The sequence below is a fragment of the Ambystoma mexicanum genome, chromosome 4q (assembly GCF_040938575.1).
Source record: "Ambystoma mexicanum isolate Mex_15411 chromosome 4q, UKY_AmexF1_1, whole genome shotgun sequence".
Taxonomy (NCBI): Eukaryota; Metazoa; Chordata; class Amphibia; order Caudata; family Ambystomatidae; genus Ambystoma; species Ambystoma mexicanum.
Window position 1 is genome coordinate 1254312233 of NC_090928.1, and position 19483 is coordinate 1254331715.

A 19483-nucleotide genomic window follows, 5' to 3' on the forward strand; every position below is an offset into this window, starting at 1 on the left:
TACCCACAGCCGCAGTGGTACTCAGATGGGCAAATCCTGCAATATAAACGTAATGCCGCTTCTACGCCCTCAGTGGCCCCTTCAAAGTAACATTGCTTTCGCAACACTGCCACCTAGTGGCCACAACTAGGAAGTGGTTCATCATCTCGAAATCGGAGATTTCCCTAAAGGCAACAGATTCACGGCCACAATTTCCCACGCGTAAAACAGCGCTTGGTACAGATGGAGTCCAAATGGTCATGTGACTGTGCAGTGGAGCAGTGGAAAATTAGTAAAGAAGGAGCCCCGGCCCCTCCTATTGCAATCTGATGTGCACAGCTACACCACGCGGGGCCAGGGATCCACATCCGGCCTCTCCTCTTCACCCTTTACACGCCGTTTACACCCGCTACAGCCCTTGGAACGGGTGCTTAACTCTAGGAGCACCCTGGGAACCCGGAGTGTTGGAACGGGTGCTTAACACTAGGATCTCCCTGTGAACCCGGGCTGGGCTGTTGGAGCAGGTGCCAGGAGCACCCCGGGAACCCGGGGTGTTGGAACGGGTGCTTAACACTAGGAGTACCCTGGGAACCCGGGGTGTTGGAACGGGTGCTTAACACTAGGAGTACCCTGGGAACCCGGGGTGTTGGAACGGGTGCTTAACACTATTAGCACCCTGGGAACTCGGGCTGTTGGAGCAGGTGCTTAACACTAGTAGTACCCTGGGAACCCGGGTGTTGGACCGGGTGCTTAACACTATTAGCACCTTGGGACCCCGGGCTGTTGGAGTAGGTGCTTAACTCTAGGAGCACCCTGGGAACCCGGGTTGTTGGACCAGGTGCTTAACACTATTAGCACCCTGGGAACCTGGGTTGTTGGAATGGGTGCTTAACACTGTTAGCACCCTGGGAACCTGGGGTGTTGGACCGGGTGCTTAACACTAGGAGCACCCTGGGAACCCGGGGTGTTAGAGCAGGTGCTTACCACTATTAGCCCCCTGGGAACCTGGAGTATTGGAACGGGTACTTAACACTAGGAGCACCCTGGGAACCCAGGCTGTTGGAGCGGGTGCTTAACACTTGGAGTACCCTGGGAACCTGGGGTGTTGGTAAGGGTGCTTAACACTAGGAGCACCCTGGGAACCTGGGCTGTTAGAGCGGGCGCTTAACACTAGGAGCACCCTGGGAACCCGAGGTGTTGGAACGGGTGCTTAACACTAGGAGTACCCTGGGAACCTGGGGTGTTGGACAGGGTGCCTCACACTATTAGCACCCTGGGAACCCGGGATGTTGGAGCGGGTGCTTAACACTAGGAGCACCCTGGGAACCCGGGGTGTTGGTACGGGTGCTTAACACTAGGAGCACCCTGGGAACCCGGGCTGTTGGACCGGGTGCTTAACACTAGGAGCACCCTGGGAACCCGAGGTGTTTGAGCGGGTGCTTAACACTAGGAGTACCCTGGGAACCCGGGGTGTTGGACCGGGTGCTTAACACTATTAGCACTTTGGGAACCTGGGATGTTGGAATGGGTGCTTAACACTATTAGCACCTTGGGAACCCGGGCTGTTGGAGCAGGCGCTTAACTCTAGGAGCTCCCTGGGAACCTGGGGTGTTGGACCGGGTGCTTAACACTAGTAGCACCCTGGGAACCTGGGATTTTGGAACGGGCGCTTAACACTATTAGCACCCTGGGAACCCGAGGTTTTGGAGCGGGTGCTTACCACTATTAGCACCCTGGGAACCCAGGATGTTGGAACGGGCGCTTAACACTATTAGCACCCTGGGAACCCGGGGTGTTGGAGCGGGTGCTTACCACTATTAGCCCCCTGGGAACCTGGAGTGTTGGACCAGGTGCTTAACACTAGGAGCACCCTGGGAACCTGAGGTGTTGGAACGGGTGCTTAACACTAGGAGTACCCTGGGAACCTGGGGTGTTGGACCGGGTGCTTAACACTATTAGCACCCTGGGAACCCGGGATGTTGGAACGGGTGCTTAACACTATTAGCACCTTGGGAACCCGGGCTGTTGGAGCAGGTGCTTAACTCTAGGAGCTCCCTGGGAACCCGGGGTGTTGGACCGGCTGCTTAACACTATTAGCCCCCTGGGAACCTGGAGTGTTGGAACGGGTGCTTAACACTAGGAGCACCCTGGGAACCCGAGGTGTTGGAACGGGTGCTTAACACTAGGAGTACCCTGGGAACCCGGGGTGTTGGACCGGGTGCTTAACACTATTAGCACCCTGGGAACCCGGGATGTTGGAACGGGTGCTTAACACTATTAGCACCTTGGGAACCCGGGCTGATGGAGATGGTGCTTAACTCTAGGAGCTCCCTGGGACCCCGGGGTGTTGGACCGGCTTCTTAACACTATTAGCACCCTAGGAACCTGGGATGTTGGAACGGGTGCTTAACACTATTAGCACCTTGGGAACCCGGGCTGTTGGAGCAGGTGCTTAACTCTAGGAGCACCTTAGGAACCCGGGGTGTTGGACCAGGTGCTTAACACTATTAGCCCCCTGGGAACCTGGAGTGTTGGAACGGGTGCTTAACACTAGGAGCACCCTGGGAACCCGGGGTGTTGGAACGGGTGCTTAACACTAGGAGTACCCTGGGAACCCGGGGTGTTGGACCGGGTGCTTAACACTATTAGCACCCTGGGAACCTGGGATGTTGGAATGGGTGCTTAACACTATTAGCACCCTGGGAACCCGGGATGTTGGAACGGGCGCTTAACAATATTAGCACCCTGTGAACCCGGGGTGTTGGAGCGGGTGCTTACCACCATTAGCCCCCTGGGAACATGGAGTGTTGGAATGGGTGCTTAACACTCTGAGCATCCTGGGAACCCAGACTGTTGGAACGGGTGCTTAACTCTAGGAGCTCCTTGGGAACCCGGGGTGTTGGAACGGGTGCTTAACACTAGGAGTACCCTGGGAACCCTGGGTGTTGGACCGGGTTCTTAACACTATTAGCACCCTGGGATCCTGGGATGTTGGAACGGGCGCTTAACACTATTAGCACCCTGGGAACCCGGGGTGTTGGAGCGGGTGCTTACCACTATTAGCACCCTGGGAACCCGGGATGATGGAACCAGCCCTTAACACTGTTAGCACCCAGGGAACCCGGGGTGATGGAGCGGGTGCTTAACACTAGGGGCACCCTGGGAACCCGGGCTGTTGGAGCGGGTGCTTAACACTAGGAGCACCCTGGGAAACCGGTGTATTGGTTCGGGTGCTTAACACTAGGAGCACCCTGAGAACCCGGGCTGTTGGAGCGGGTGCTTAACACTAAGAGCCCCCTCGGAACCCAGGGTGTTGGTATGGGTGCTTAACACTAGGGGCACACTGGGAATCCGGGGTGTTGCAATTCGTGCTTAACAGTAGGAGCACCCTGGGAACTCGGGGTGTTGGACCGGGTGCTTATCACTATTAGCACCCTGGAAATACAGGACGTTGGAACGGGTGCTTAACACTAGGAGCACCCTTGGAACCCGGGGTGTTGGACCAGATGCTTAACACTATTAGCACCCTGGAAACCCGGGGTGTTGGAACGGGTGCTTAACACTAGGAGCACCCTGGGAACCTGGGTTGTTGGAATGGGTGCTTAACACTGTTAGCACCCTGGGAACCTGGGGTGTTGGACCGGGTGCTTAACACTAGGAGCACCCTGGGAACCCGGGCTGTTGGAACGGGTGCTTAACACTAGGAGCACCCTGGGAACCTGGGGTGTTGGAATGGGTGCTTAACACTGTTAGCACCCTGGGAACCCGGGGTGTTGGACCGGGTGCTTAACACTAGGAGCACCCTGGGAACCCGGGGTGTTGGAACGGGTGCTGAACACTAGGAGGACCCTGGGAGCCCGGGGTATTGGACTGGGTGCTTAACAGTGGGAGTACCCTGGGAACCCGGGGTGTTGGAACGGTTGCTTAATACTATTAGGACCCTCGGAACCCGGGATGTTGGAACGGGTGCTTAACACTAGGAGCACCCTGGGAACCCGGGGTGTTGGAATGGGTGCTTAACACTAGGAGCACCCTGGGAACCCGGGGTGTTGGAACGGGTGCTTAACACTATTAGCACCCTGGGAACCTGGGGTGTTGGACCAGGTGATTAACACTAGGAGCACCCTGGGAACCCGAGGTGTTGGTACGGGTGCTTAACACTAGGAGCACCCTGGGAACCCGGGGTGTTGAACCGGGTGCTTGGCACTATTAGCACCCTGGGAACCCAGGGTTTTGGAATGGGTGCTTAACACTAGGAGCACCCTGGGAAGCCGGGGTGTTGGACAGGGTGCCTCACACTATTAGCACCCTGGGAACCCGGGATGTTGGAGCGGGTGCTTAACACTAGGAGCACCCTGGGAACCCGGGGTGTTGGTACGGGTGCTTAACACTAGGAGCACCCTGGGAACCCGGGCTGTTGGACCGGGTGCTTAACACTAGGAGTACCCTGGGAACCCGGGGTGTTGGACCGGGTGCTTAACACTATTAGCACTTTGGGAACCTGGGATGTTGGAATGGGTGCTTAACACTATTAGCACCTTGGGAACCCGGGCTGTTGGAGCAGGCGCTTAACTCTAGGAGCTCCCTGGGAACCTGGGGTGTTGGACCGGGTGCTTAACACTAGTAGCACCCTGGGAACCTGGGATTTTGGAACGGGCGCTTAACACTATTAGCACCCTGGGAACCCGAGGTTTTGGAGCGGGTGCTTACCACTATTAGCACCCTGGGAACCCAGGATGTTGGAACGGGCGCTTAACACTATTAGCACCCTGGGAACCCGGGGTGTTGGAGCGGGTGCTTACCACTATTAGCCCCCTGGGAACCTGGAGTGTTGGACCAGGTGCTTAACACTAGGAGCACCCTGGGAACCTGAGGTGTTGGAACGGGTGCTTAACACTAGGAGTACCCTGGGAACCTGGGGTGTTGGACCGGGTGCTTAACACTATTAGCACCCTGGGAACCCGGGATGTTGGAACGGGTGCTTAACACTATTAGCACCTTGGGAACCCGGGCTGTTGGAGCAGGTGCTTAACTCTAGGAGCTCCCTGGGAACCCGGGGTGTTGGACCGGCTGCTTAACACTATTAGCCCCCTGGGAACCTGGAGTGTTGGAACGGGTGCTTAACACTAGGAGCACCCTGGGAACCCGAGGTGTTGGAACGGGTGCTTAACACTAGGAGTACCCTGGGAACCCGGGGTGTTGGACCGGGTGCTTAACACTATTAGCACCCTGGGAACCCGGGATGTTGGAACGGGTGCTTAACACTATTAGCACCTTGGGAACCCGGGCTGATGGAGATGGTGCTTAACTCTAGGAGCTCCCTGGGACCCCGGGGTGTTGGACCAGGTGCTTAACTCTAGGAGCTCCCTGGGAACCCGGGATGTTGGAACGGGTGCTTAACACTATTAGCACCCTGGGAACCCGGGATGTTGGAACGGGCGCTTAACAATATTAGCACCCTGTGAACCCGGGGTGTTGGAGCGGGTGCTTACCACCATTAGCCCCCTGGGAACATGGAGTGTTGGAATGGGTGCTTAATACTCTGAGCATCCTGGGAACCCAGACTGTTGGAACGGGTGCTTAACACTAGGAGTACCCTGGGAACCCTGGGTGTTGGACCGGGTTCTTAACACTATTAGCACCCTGGGATCCTGGGATGTTGGAACGGGCGCTTAACACTATTAGCACCCTGGGAACCCGGGGTGTTGGAGCGGGTGCTTACCACTATTAGCACCCTGGGAACCCGGGATGATGGAACCAGCCCTTAACACTGTTAGCACCCAGGGAACCCGGGGTGATGGAGCGGGTGCTTAACACTAGGGGCACCTTGGGAACCCGGGCTGTTGGAGCGGGTGCTTAACACTAGGAGCACCCTGGGAAACCGGTGTATTGGTTCGGGTGCTTAACACTAGGAGCACCCTGAGAACCCGGGCTGTTGGAGCGGGTGCTTAACACTAAGAGCCCCCTCGGAACCCAGGGTGTTGGTATGGGTGCTTAACACTAGGGGCACACTGGGAATCCGGGGTGTTGGAATTCGTGCTTAACAGTAGGAGCACCCTGGGAACTCGGGGTGTTGGACCGGGTGCTTATCACTATTAGCACCCTGGAAATACAGGACGTTGGAACGGGTGCTTAACACTAGGAGCACCCTTGGAACCCGGGGTGTTGGACCAGATGCTTAACACTATTAGCACCCTGGGAACCCGGGGTGTTGGAACGGGTGCTTAACACTAGGAGCACCCTGGGAACCTGGGTTGTTGGAATGGGTGCTTAACACTGTTAGCACCCTGGGAACCTGGGGTGTTGGACCGGGTGCTTAACACTAGGAGCACCCTGGGAACCCAGGCTGTTGGAACGGGTGCTTAACACTAGGAGCACCCTGGGAACCTGGGGTGTTGCAATGGGTGCTTAACACTGTTAGCACCCTGGGAACCCGGGGTGTTGGACCGGGTGCTTAACACTAGGAGCACCCTGGGAACCCGGGGTGTTGGAACGGGTGCTTAACACTAGGAGGATCCTGGGAGCCCGGGGTATTGGACTGGGTGCTTAACAGTGGGAGTACCCTGGGAACCCGGGGTGTTGGAACGGTTGCTTAATACTATTAGGACCCTCGGAACCCGGGATGTTGGAACGGGTGCTTAACACTACGAGCACCCTGGGAACCCGGGGTGTTGGAATGGGTGCTTAACACTAGGAGCACCCTGGGAACCCGGGGTGTTGGAACGGGTGCTTAACACTATTAGCACCCTGGGAACCTGGGGTGTTGGACCAGGTGATTAACACTAGGAGCACCCTGGGAACCCGAGGTGTTGGTACGGGTGCTTAACACTAGGAGCACCCTGGGAACCCGGGGTGTTGAACCGGGTGCTTGGCACTATTAGCACCCTGGGAACCCGGGATGTTGGACAGGGTGCTTAACACTAGGAGCACCCTGGGAAGCCGGGGTGTTGGACAGGGTGCCTCACACTATTAGCACCCTGGGAACCCGGGATGTTGGAGCGGGTGCTTAACACTAGGAGCACCCTGGGAACCCGGGGTGTTGGTACGGGTGCTTAACACTAGGAGCACCCTGGGAACCCGGGCTGTTGGACCGGGTGCTTAACACTAGGAGCACCCTGGGAACCCGAGGTGTTTGAGCGGGTGCTTAACACTAGGAGTACCCTGGGAACCCGGGGTGTTGGACCGGGTGCTTAACACTATTAGCACTTTGGGAACCTGGGATGTTGGAATGGGTGCTTAACACTATTAGCACCTTGGGAACCCGGGCTGTTGGAGCAGGCGCTTAACTCTAGGAGCTCCCTGGGAACCTGGGGTGTTGGACCGGGTGCTTAACACTAGTAGCACCCTGGGAACCTGGGATTTTGGAACGGGCGCTTAACACTATTAGCACCCTGGGAACCCGAGGTTTTGGAGCGGGTGCTTACCACTATTAGCACCCTGGGAACCCAGGATGTTGGAACGGGCGCTTAACACTATTAGCACCCTGGGAACCCGGGGTGTTGGAGCGGGTGCTTACCACTATTAGCCCCCTGGGAACCTGGAGTGTTGGACCAGGTGCTTAACACTAGGAGCACCCTGGGAACCTGAGGTGTTGGAACGGGTGCTTAACACTAGGAGTACCCTGGGAACCTGGGGTGTTGGACCGGGTGCTTAACACTATTAGCACCCTGGGAACCCGGGATGTTGGAACGGGTGCTTAACACTATTAGCACCTTGGGAACCCGGGCTGTTGGAGCAGGTGCTTAACTCTAGGAGCTCCCTGGGAACCCGGGGTGTTGGACCGGCTGCTTAACACTATTAGCCCCCTGGGAACCTGGAGTGTTGGAACGGGTGCTTAACACTAGGAGCACCCTGGGAACCCGAGGTGTTGGAACGGGTGCTTAACACTAGGAGTACCCTGGGAACCCGGGGTGTTGGACCGGGTGCTTAACACTATTAGCACCCTGGGAACCCGGGATGTTGGAACGGGTGCTTAACACTATTAGCACCTTGGGAACCCGGGCTGATGGAGATGGTGCTTAACTCTAGGAGCTCCCTAGGACCCCGGGGTGTTGGACCGGCTTCTTAACACTATTAGCACCCTAGGAACCTGGGATGTTGGAACGGGTGCTTAACACTATTAGCACCTTGGGAACCCGGGCTGTTGGAGCAGGTGCTTAACTCTAGGAGCACCTTAGGAACCCGGGCTGTTGGAGCAGGTGCTTAACTCTAGGAGCTCCCTGGGAACCCGGGGTGTTGGAACGGGTGCTTAACACTAGGAGTACCCTGGGAACCCGGGGTGTTGGACCGGGTGCTTAACACTATTAGCACCCTGGGAACCCGGGATGTTGGAACGGGTGCTTAACACTATTAGCACCCTGGGAACCCGGGATGTTGGAACGGGCGCTTAACAATATTAGCACCCTGTGAACCCGGGGTGTTGGAGCGGGTGCTTACCACCATTAGCCCCCTGGGAACATGGAGTGTTGGAATGGGTGCTTAATACTCTGAGCATCCTGGGAACCCAGACTGTTGGAACGGGTGCTTAACTCTAGGAGCTCCTTGGGAACCCGGGGTGTTGGAACGGGTGCTTAACACTAGGAGTACCCTGGGAACCCTGGGTGTTGGACCGGGTTCTTAACACTATTAGCACCCTGGGATCCTGAGATGTTTGAACGGGCGCTTAACACTATTAGCACCCTGGGAACCCGGGGTGTTGGAGCGGGTGCTTACCACTATTAGCACCCTGGGAACCCGGGATGATGGAACCAGCCCTTAACACTGTTAGCACCCAGGGAACCCGGGGTGATGGAGCGGGTGCTTAACACTAGGGGCACCCTGGGAACCCGGGCTGTTGGAGCGGGTGCTTAACACTAGGAGCACCCTGGGAAACCGGTGTATTGGTTCGGGTGCTTAACACTAGGAGCACCCTGAGAACCCGGGCTGTTGGAGCGGGTGCTTAACACTAAGAGCCCCCTCGGAACCCAGGGTGTTGGTATGGGTGCTTAACACTAGGGGCACACTGGGAATCCGGGGTGTTGGAATTCGTGCTTAACAGTAGGAGCACCCTGGGAACTCGGGGTGTTGGACCGGGTGCTTATAACTATTAGCACCCTGGAAATACAGGACGTTGGAACGGGTGCTTAACACTAGGAGCACCCTTGGAACCCGGGGTGTTGGACCAGATGCTTAACACTATTAGCACCCTGGGAACCCGGGGTGTTGGAACGGGTGCTTAACACTAGGAGCACCCTGGGAACCTGGGTTGTTGGAATGGGTGCTTAACACTGTTAGCACCCTGGGAACCTGGGGTGTTGGACCGGGTGCTTAACACTAGGAGCACCCTGGGAACCCGGGCTGTTGGAACGGGTGCTTAACACTAGGAGCACCCTGGGAACCTGGGGTGTTGGAATGGGTGCTTAACACTGTTAGCACCCTGGGAACCCGGGGTGTTGGACCAGGTGCTTAACACTAGGAGCACCCTGGGAACCCGGGGTGTTGGAACGGGTGCTTAACACTAGGAGGACCCTGGGAGCCCGGGGTATTGGACTGGGTGCTTAACAGTGGGAGTACCCTGGGAACCCGGGGTGTTGGAACGGTTGCTTAATACTATTAGGACCCTCGGAACCCGGGATGTTGGAACGGGTGCTTAACACTAGGAGCACCCTGGGAACCCGGGGTGTTGGAATGGGTGCTTAACACTAGGAGCACCCTGGGAACCCGGGGTGTTGGAACGGGTGCTTAACACTATTAGCACCCTGGGAACCTGGGGTGTTGGACCAGGTGATTAACACTAGGAGCACCCTGGGAACCCGAGGTGTTGGTACGGGTGCTTAACACTAGGAGCACCCTGGGAACCCGGGGTGTTGAACCGGGTGCTTGGCACTATTAGCACCCTGGGAACCCAGGGTTTTGGAATGGGTGCTTAACACTAGGAGCACCCTGGGAAGCCGGGGTGTTGGACCGGGTGCTTAACACTATTAGCACCCTGGGAACCCGGGGTGTTGGACCGGGTGCCTAACACTATTACCACCCTGGGAACCCGGGGTGTTGGAACGGGTGCTTAACACTAGGAGTACTCTGGGAACCCGGGGTGTTGGACCGGGTGCTTAACACTATTAGCACCCTGGGAACCCGGGATGTTGGAACGGGTGCTTAACACTATTAGCACCATGGGAACCCAGGGTCTTGGTTCAGGTGCTAACCACTATTAGCCCCGTGGGAACCTGGAGTGTTGGAGCGGGTGCTTACCACTATTAGCCCCCTGGGAACCTGGAGTGTTAGACCGGGTGCTTAACACTAGGAGCACCCTGGGAACCCAATGTGTTGGAACGGGTGCTTAACACTATTAGCACCCTGGGAACCTGGGATGTTGGAACGGGTGCTTAACTCTAGGAGCACCCTGCGAACCCGGGGTGTTGGACCAGGTGCTTAACTCTAGGAGTACCCTGGGAACCCGGGGTGTTGGACCGGGTGCTTAACACTATTAGCACCCTGGGAACCCGGGATGTTGGAACGGGTGCTTAACACTATTAGCACCCTGGGAACCCGAGATGTTGGAACGGGCGCTTAACAATATTAGCACCCTGGGAACCCGGCATGTTGGTACGGGTGCTTAACACTAGGAGCACCCTGGGAACCCAGGCTCTTGGACCGGGTGCTTAACACCAGGAGCACCCTGGGAACCCGGGGTGTTGGACCGGGTGCTTAACACTCTGAGCACCCTGGGAACCCAGGCTGTTGGAACGGGTGCTTAACTCTAGGAGCTCCCTGGGAACCCGGGGTGTTGGAACGGGTGCTTAACACTAGGAGTACCCTGGGAATCCGGGGTGTTGGACCGGGTTCTTAACACTATTAGCACCCTGGGATCCCGGGATGTTGGAACGGGTGCTTAACACTATTAGCAACCTGGGAACCCGGGGTGTTGGAGCGGGTGCTTACCACTATTAGTACCCTGGGAACCCGGGATGTTGGAACGGGCCCTTAACACTATTAGCACCCTGGGAACCCGGGGTGTTGGAGCGGGTGCTTAACACTATTAGCCCCCTGGAAACCTGGAGTGTTGGAACGGGTACTTAACACTAGGAGCACCCTGGGAACCCAGTGTGTTCGTACGAGTGCTTAACACTAGGAGCACCCTGGGAACTTGGGCTGTTGGAGCGAGTGCTTAACACTAGGAGCACCCTGCAAACCCGGGGTGTTGGACCAGGTGCTTAACTCTAGGAGCTCCCTGGGAACCCGGGGTGTTGGAACGGGTGCTTAACACTATTAGCACCCTGGGAACCCGGGGTGTTGGACCGGGTGCTTAACACTATTAGCACCCTGGGAACCCGGGATGTTGGAACAGGTGCTTAACACTATTAGCACCCTGGGAACCCGAGATGTTGGAACGGGCGCTTAACAATATTAGCACCCTGGGAACCCGGCATGTTGGTACGGGTGCTTAACACTAGGAGCACCCTGCGAACCCAGGCTCTTGGACCGGGTGCTTAACACTAGGAGCACCCTGGGAACCCGGGGTGTTGGACCGGGTGCTTAACACTCTGATCACCCTGGGAACCCAGGCTGTTGGAACGGGTGCTTAACTCTAGGAGCTCCCTGGGAACCCGGGGTGTTGGAACGGGTGCTTAACACTAGGAGTACCCTGGGAATCCGGGGTGTTGGACCGGGTTCTTAACACTATTAGCACCCTGGGATCCCGGGATGTTGGAACGGGTGCTTAACACTATTAGCACCCTGGGAACCCGGGGTGTTGGAGCGGGTGCTTGCCACTATTAGCACCCTGGGAGCCCGGGATGTTGGAACGGGCCCTTAACACTATTAGTACCCTGGGAACCCGGGGTGTTGGAGCGGGTGCTTACCACTATTAGCCCCCTGGGAACCTGGAGTGTTGGAACGGGTGCTTAACACTAGGAGCACCCTGGGAACCCAGGGTGTTCGTACGAGTGCTTAACACTAGGAGCACCCTGGGAACTTGGGCTGTTGGAGCGAGTGCTTAACACTAGGAGCACCCTGGGAACCGGAGGTGTAGGTACGGGTGCTTAACAGTAGGAGGACCCTGGGAACCCGGGGTATTGGACCGGGTGCTTAACACTGGGAGTACCCTGGGAACCTGGGATGTTGGAATGGGCGCTTAACACTATTAGGACCCTGGGAACCCGAGGTTTTGGAGCGGGTGCTTACCACTATTAGCACCCTGGGAACCCGGGATGTTGGAACGGGCGCTTAACACTATTAGCACCCTGGGAACCCGGGGTGAACCCGAGGTTTTGGAGCGGGTGCTTACCACTATTAGCACCCTGGGAACCCGGGATGTTGGAACGGGCGCTTAACACTATTAGCACCCTGGGAACCCGGGGTGTTGGAGTGGGTGCTTACCACTATTAGCCCCCTGGGAACCTGGAGTGTTAGACCGGGTGCTTAACACTAGGAGCACCCTGGGAACCCAATGTGTTGGAACGGGTGCTTAACACTATTAGCACCCTGGGAACCTGGGATGTTGGAACGGGTGCTTAACTCTAGGAGCACCCTGCGAACCCGGTTGGACCAGGTGCTTAACTCTAGGAGTACCCTGGGAACCCGGGGTGTTGGACCGGGTGCTTAACACTATTAGCACCCTGGGAACCCGGGATGTTGGAACGGGTGCTTAACACTATTAGCACCCTGGGAACCCGAGATGTTGGAACGGGCGCTTAACAATATTAGCACCCTGGGAACCCGGCATGTTGGTACGGGTGCTTAACACTAGGAGCACCCTGGGAACCCAGGCTCTTGGACCGGGTGCTTAACACTAGGAGCACCCTGGGAACCCGGGGTGTTGGACCGGGTGCTTAACACTCTGAGCACCCTGGGAACCCAGGCTGTTGGAACGGGTGCTTAACTCTAGGAGCTCCCTGGGAACCCGGGGTGTTGGAACGGGTGCTTAACACTAGGAGTACCCTGGGAATCCGGGGTGTTGGACCGGGTTCTTAACACTATTAGCACCCTGGGATCCCGAGATGTTGGAACGGGTGCTTAACACTATTAGCAACCTGGGAACCCGGGGTGTTGGAGCGGGTGCTTACCACTATTAGCACCCTGGGAACCCGGGATGTTGGAACGGGCCCTTAACACTATTAGCACCCTGGGAACCCGGGGTGTTGGAGCGGGTGCTTAACACTATTAGCCCCCTGGAAACCTGGAGTGTTGGAACGGGTACTTAACACTAGGAGCACCCTGGGAACCCAGGGTGTTCGTACGAGTGCTTAACACTAGGAGCACCCTGGGAACTTGGGCTGTTGGAGCGAGTGCTTAACACTAGGAGCATCCTGGGAACTGGAGGTGTTGGTACAGGTGCTTAACAGTAGGAGGACCCTGGGAACCCGGGGTATTGGACCGGGTGCTTAACACTGGGAGTACCCTGGGAACCCGGGGTGTTGGAACGGTAGCTTAACACTATTTGGACCCTGGGAACCTGGGGTGTTGGAACGGGTGCTTAACACTAGGAGCACCCTGGTAATCCGGTGTGTTCGTATGGGTGCTTAACACTAGGAGCAACCTGGGAACCCGGGGTATTGGACCGGGTGCTTGACACTATCAGCACCCTTGGAACCCAGGGTTTTGGAATGGGTGCTTAACACTAGGAGCACCCTGGGAAGCTGGGGTGTTGGACTGGGTGCTTAACACTATTAGCACACTGGGAACCCGGGGTGTTGGACCGGGTTCCTAACACTATTAGCACCCTGGGAACCCGGGGTTTTGGAATGGGTGCTTAACTCTAGGAGCACCCTGGGAAGCCAGGGTATTGGAACGGATGCTTAACACTATTAGCCCCCTGGGAACCCGGGGTATTGGAACGGGTGCTACTATTAGCATCCTGGGAACCCGGGGCGTTGGACCGGGTGCTTAACAATATTAGCACCCTGGGAACCTGGGGTGTTGGAACAGGTGCTTAACACTATTAGCACCCTTGGAACCCGGGGTGTTGGAACGGGTGCTTAACACTATTAGCACCCTGGGAACCCGGGGTGTTGGAACTGGTGCTTAACACTAGGAGCACCCTGGGAACCTGGGGTGTTGGAACGGGTGCTTAACACTATTAGCACCCTGGGAACCCGGGGTGTTGTAACGGGTGCTTAACACTAGGAGCACCCTGGGAACCCGGGGTGTTGGAACGGGTGCTTAACACTATTAGCACCCTGGGAACCCGGGGTGTTGGAACGGGTGCTTAACTCTAGGAGCACCCTGGGAAGCCAGGGTATTGGAACGGATGCTTAACACTATTAGCCCCCTGTGAACCCGGGGTATTGGAACGGGTGCTACTATTAGCACCCTGGGAACCCGGGTGTTGGACCGGGTGCTTAGCACTATTAGCACCCTGGGAACCCGGGTGTTGGACCGGGTGCTTAGCACTATTAGCCCCCTGGGAACCCGAGTTTTCATTCTACAAATGGGACGCGCGCTGCATCAATACTGTCCTGCTGCTATTAGATGTGGACTGGGCAGGTACAGAAGGCAGACACCCTGGCCCCCACCAGCCTAAGATGGATGAATCTATGGATAAACACCAGCAGGAAGGGCGCATGCTCAGAGGGAGGGACACCAGCAGGAAGGGGAGGGGAACGCGGTCAAGTAAGTTTGGAGGTCAGATATGAGGAATTATTGACCGCCGTCCAGAACTCTCGTGTACCCCGAGAAGTAAACGCAGATTGAGTCTATCAGTGAGGAAGGAAGTGAGGTATTTAGCAGGAAAGGCTGGGTGGTAACAGGATAGGCTGCACAGGTAGGTAGCAGTACAGGAGGAGAGGTCTGTATCAGGAAAGGCTGAGTGGGAACAGGATAGGCTGTGGAGGTAGGTAGCAGTACAGGAGGAGAGGTCTGTAGCAGGAAAGGCTGAGTGGGAACAGGATAGGCTGTGGAGGTAGGTAGCAGTACAGGAGGAGAGGTCTGTAGCAGGAAAGGCTGAGTGGGAACAGGATAGGCTGTGGAGGTAGGTAGCAGTACAGGAGGAGAGGTCTGTAGCAGGAAAGGCTGAGTGGGAACAGGATAGGCTGTGGAGGTAGGTAGCAGTACAGGAGGAGAGGTCTGTAGCAGGAAAGGCTGAGTGGGAACAGGATAGGCTGTGGAAGTAGGTAGCACTACAGGAGGAGAGCTATGTAGCAGGAAAGGCTGAGGAGGTAGGTAGCAGTACAGGATGAGAGGTCAGTAGCAGGAAAGGCTGAGTGGGAACAGGATAGGCTGTGGAGGTAGGTAGCAGTACAGGAGGAGAGTTATGTAGCAGGAAAGGCTGAGTGGTAACAGGATAGGCTGCACAGGTCGGTAGCAGTACAGGAGGAGAGGTCAGTAGCAGGAAAGGCTGAGTGGGAACAGGATAGGCTGTGGAGGTAGGTAGCAGTACAGGAGGAGAGTTATGTAGCAGGAAAGGCTGAGTGGTAACAGGATAGGCTGCATAGGTCGGTAGCAGTACAGGAGGAGAGGTATGTAGCAGGAAAGGCTGAGTGGGAACAGGATAGGCTGTGGAGGTAGGTAGCAGTACAGGAGGAGAGGTATGTAGCATGAAAGGCAAAGTGGGAACAGGATAGGCTGTGGAGGTAGGTAGCAGTACAGGAGGAGAGGTGTGTAGCATGAAAGGCTAAGTGGGAACAGGATAGGCTGCACAGGTAGGTAGCAGTACATGAGGAGAAGTATGTTGCAGGAAAGGCTGAGTGGTAACAGGATAGTCTGCACAGGTAGGTAGCTGTAAAGGAGGAGAGGTATATAGCAGGAAAGGCTTAGTGGGAACAGGATAGGCTGCACAGGTAGGTAGCAGTACAGGAGGATACGTATGTAGCAGGAGAGGCTGAGTGGTAACAGGATAAACTGTGCAGGTAGGTATCAGTGCAGGGGAGAGGTATGTAGCAGTAAAGACTGAGTGGTAACAGGATTGGCTGTGTAGGTAGGTAGCAGTACAGGGGGAGGTATGTAGCAGGAAAGGCTGAGTGGTAACAGGATTGGCCGTGCAGGTAGGTAGCAGTACAGGGGAGAGGTGTGTAGCAGGAAAGGCTGAGTGGTAACAGGATAGGCCGTGCAGGTAGGTAGCAGTACAGGAGGAGAGGTATGTAGCAGGAGAGGCTGAGTGGTAACAGGATAGGCTGTGCAGGTAGGTAGCAGTACAGGAGGAGGGGTATGTAGCAGTAGAGGCTGAGTGGTAACAGGATAGGCTGTGCAGGTAGGTAGCAGTACAGGTGGAGAGGTATGTAGCAGGAGAGGCTGAGTGGTAACAGGATAGGCTGTGTAGGTAGGTAGCAGTACAGGAGGAGAGGTGTGTAGCAGGAGAGGCTGAGTGGTAACAGGATAGGCTGTGCAGGTAGGTAGCAGTACAGGAGGAGAGGTATGTAGCAGGAGAGGCTGAGTGGTAACAGGATAGGCTGTGCAGGTAGGTAGCAGTACAGGAGGAGAGGTATGTAGCAGGAGAGGCTGAGTGGTAACAGGATAGGCTGTGCAGGTAGATAGCAGTACAGGAGAAGAGGTATGTAGCAGGAGAGGCTGAGTGGTAACAGGATAGGCTGTGGAGGTAGGTAGCAGTACAGGAGGAGAGGTCTGTAGCAGGAAAGGCTGAGTGGGAACAGGATAGGCTGTGGAGGTAGGTAGCAGTACAGGAGGAGAGGTCTGTAGCAGGAAAGGCTGAGTGGGAACAGGATAGGCTGTGGAGGTAGGTAGCAGTACAGGAGGAGAGGTCTGTAGCAGGAAAGGCTGAGTGGGAACAGGATAGGCTGTGGAGGTAGGTAGCAGTACAGGAGGAGAGGTCTGTAGCAGGAAAGGCTGAGTGGGAACAGGATAGGCTGTGGAAGTAGGTAGCACTACAGGAGGAGAGCTATGTAGCAGGAAAGGCTGAGGAGGTAGGTAGCAGTACAGGATGAGAGGTCAGTAGCAGGAAAGGCTGAGTGGGAACAGGATAGGCTGTGGAGGTAGGTAGCAGTACAGGAGGAGAGTTATGTAGCAGGAAAGGCTGAGTGGTAACAGGATAGGCTGCACAGGTCGGTAGCAGTACAGGAGGAGAGGTCAGTAGCAGGAAAGGCTGAGTGGGAACAGGATAGGCTGTGGAGGTAGGTAGCAGTACAGGAGGAGAGTTATGTAGCAGGAAAGGCTGAGTGGTAACCGGATAGGCTGCACAGGTCGGTAGCAGTACAGGAGGAGAGGTATGTAGCAGGAAAGGCTGAGTGGGAACAGGATAGGCTGTGGAGGTAGGTAGCAGTACAGGAGGAGAGGTATGTAGCATGAAAGGCAAAGTGGGAACAGGATAGGCTGTGGAGGTAGGTAGCAGTACAGGAGGAGAGGTGTGTAGCATGAAAGGCTAAGTGGGAACAGGATAGGCTGCACAGGTAGGTAGCAGTACATGAGGAGAAGTATGTTGCAGGAAAGGCTGAGTGGTAACAGGATAGTCTGCACAGGTAGGTAGCTGTAAAGGAGGAGAGGTATATAGCAGGAAAGGCTTAGTGGGAACAGGATAGGCTGCACAGGTAGGTAGCAGTACAGGAGGATACGTATGTAGCAGGAGAGGCTGAGTGGTAACAGGATAAACTGTGCAGGTAGGTATCAGTGCAGGGAGAGGTATGTAGCAGTAAAGACTGAGTGGTAACAGGATTGGCTGTGTAGGTAGGTAGCAGTACAGGGGGAGGTATGTAGCAGGAAAGGCTGAGTGGTAACAGGATTGGCCGTGCAGGTAGGTAGCAGTACAGGGGAGAGGTGTGTAGCAGGAAAGGCTGAGTGGTAACAGGATAGGCCGTGCAGGTAGGTAGCAGTACAGGAGGAGAGGTATGTAGCAGGAGAGGCTGAGTGGTAACAGGATAGGCTGTGCAGGTAGGTAGCAGTACAGGAGGAGGGGTATGTAGCAGTAGAGGCTGAGTGGTAACAGGATAGGCTGTGCAGGTAGGTAGCAGTACAGGTGGAGAGGTATGTAGCAGGAGAGGCTGAGTGGTAACAGGATAGGCTGTGTAGGTAGGTAGCAGTACAGGAGGAGAGGTGTGTAGCAGGAGAGGCTGAGTGGTAACAGTATAGGCTGTGCAGGTAGGTAGCAGTACAGGAGGAGAGGTATGTAGCAGGAGAGGCTGAGTGGTAACAGGATAGGCTGTGCAGGTAGGTAGCAGTACAGGAGGAGAGGTATGTAGCAGGAGAGGCTGAGTGGTAACAGGATAGGCTGTGCAGGTAGATAGCAGTACAGGAGAAGAGGTATGTAGCAGGAGAGGCTGAGTGGTAACATGATAGGCTGTGCAGGTAGGTAGCAGTACAGGGGAGAGGCGTGTAGCAGGAAGAGCTGAGTGGTAACAGGATAGGCTGTGTAGATCGGTAGCAGTACAGGAGGAGAGGTTTGTAGATGGAAAGGCTAAGTGGGAACAGGATAGGCTGTGGAGGTAGGTAGCAGTATAAGAGGAGAGGTATGTAGATGGTAAAGCTAAGTGGGAACATGATAGGCTGTGCAGGTAGGTAGCAGTACAGGAGGAGAGGTATGTAGCAGGAAAGGCTGAGTGGTAACAGGATAGGCTGTGCAGGTAGATAGCAGTACAGGAGAAGAGGTATGTAGCAGGAGAGGCTGAGTGGTAACATGATAGGCTGTGCAGGTAGGTAGCAGTACAGGGGAGAGGCGTGTAGCAGGAAGAGCTGAGTGGTAACAGGATAGGCTGTGTAGGTCGGTAGCAGTACAGGAGAAGAGGTATGTAGCAGGAGAGGCTGAGTGGTAACATGATAGGCTGTGCAGGTAGGTAGCAGTACAGGGGAGAGGCGTGTAGCAGGAAGAGCTGAGTGGTAACAGGATAGGCTGTGTAGGTCGGTAGCAGTACAGGAGGAGAGGTTTGTAGATGGAAAGGCTAAGTGGGAACAGGATAGGCTGTGGAGGTAGGTAGCAGTATAAGAGGAGAGGTATGTAGATGGTAAAGCTAAGTGGGAACATGATAGGCTGTGCAGGTAGGTAGCAGTACAGGAGGAGAGGTATGTAGCAGGAAAGGCTGAGTGGTAACAGGATAGGCTGTGCAGGTAGGTAGCAGTACAGGATAGGTATGTAGATGGAAATGCACGGTGGTATGTAGTCACTGAGGTGGATGGAGACAGTCAGAGTGGCATGGAGAAGGACAGGCACTGTGGCATGGAGAAGGCCAGGCAGGGTGGCATGGAGAAGGACAGGTAGGGTGGCACGGAGAAGGCCAGGCAGGGTGGCATGGAGAAGGACAGGCAAGGTGGCACGGAGAAGGACAGGCACTGTGGCATGTAGTCACTGAGGTGGAAGGAGAGCAGTACAGTCAGAGTGGCATGGAGAAGGACAGGCAGGGTGGCATGGAGAAGGACAGGCCAGTGGCATGTAGTCACTAAGGTGGAAGGAGAGCAGTACAGTCAGAGTGGCATGGAGAAGGCCAGGCAGGGTGGCACGGAGGACAGGCACTGTGGCATGTAGTCACTGAGGTGGATGGAGACAGTCAGAGTGGCATGGAGAAGGACAGGCAGGGTGGCATGGAGAAGGCCAGGCACAGTGGCAATGATATAGTTCGCATCCCTTTCATCAATAAAGGTTTTTGAG

The 19483-nt window shown here is 55.9% G+C and overlaps 1 protein-coding gene across 2 annotated transcripts in view; it reads left to right on the forward strand.

Moving 5' to 3' along the window:
• LOC138468335 (uncharacterized) overlaps nt 1-19483 on the forward strand; it is a 419279-nt gene that overhangs the window by 321563 nt on the left and 78233 nt on the right. The window lies entirely within an intron of this gene.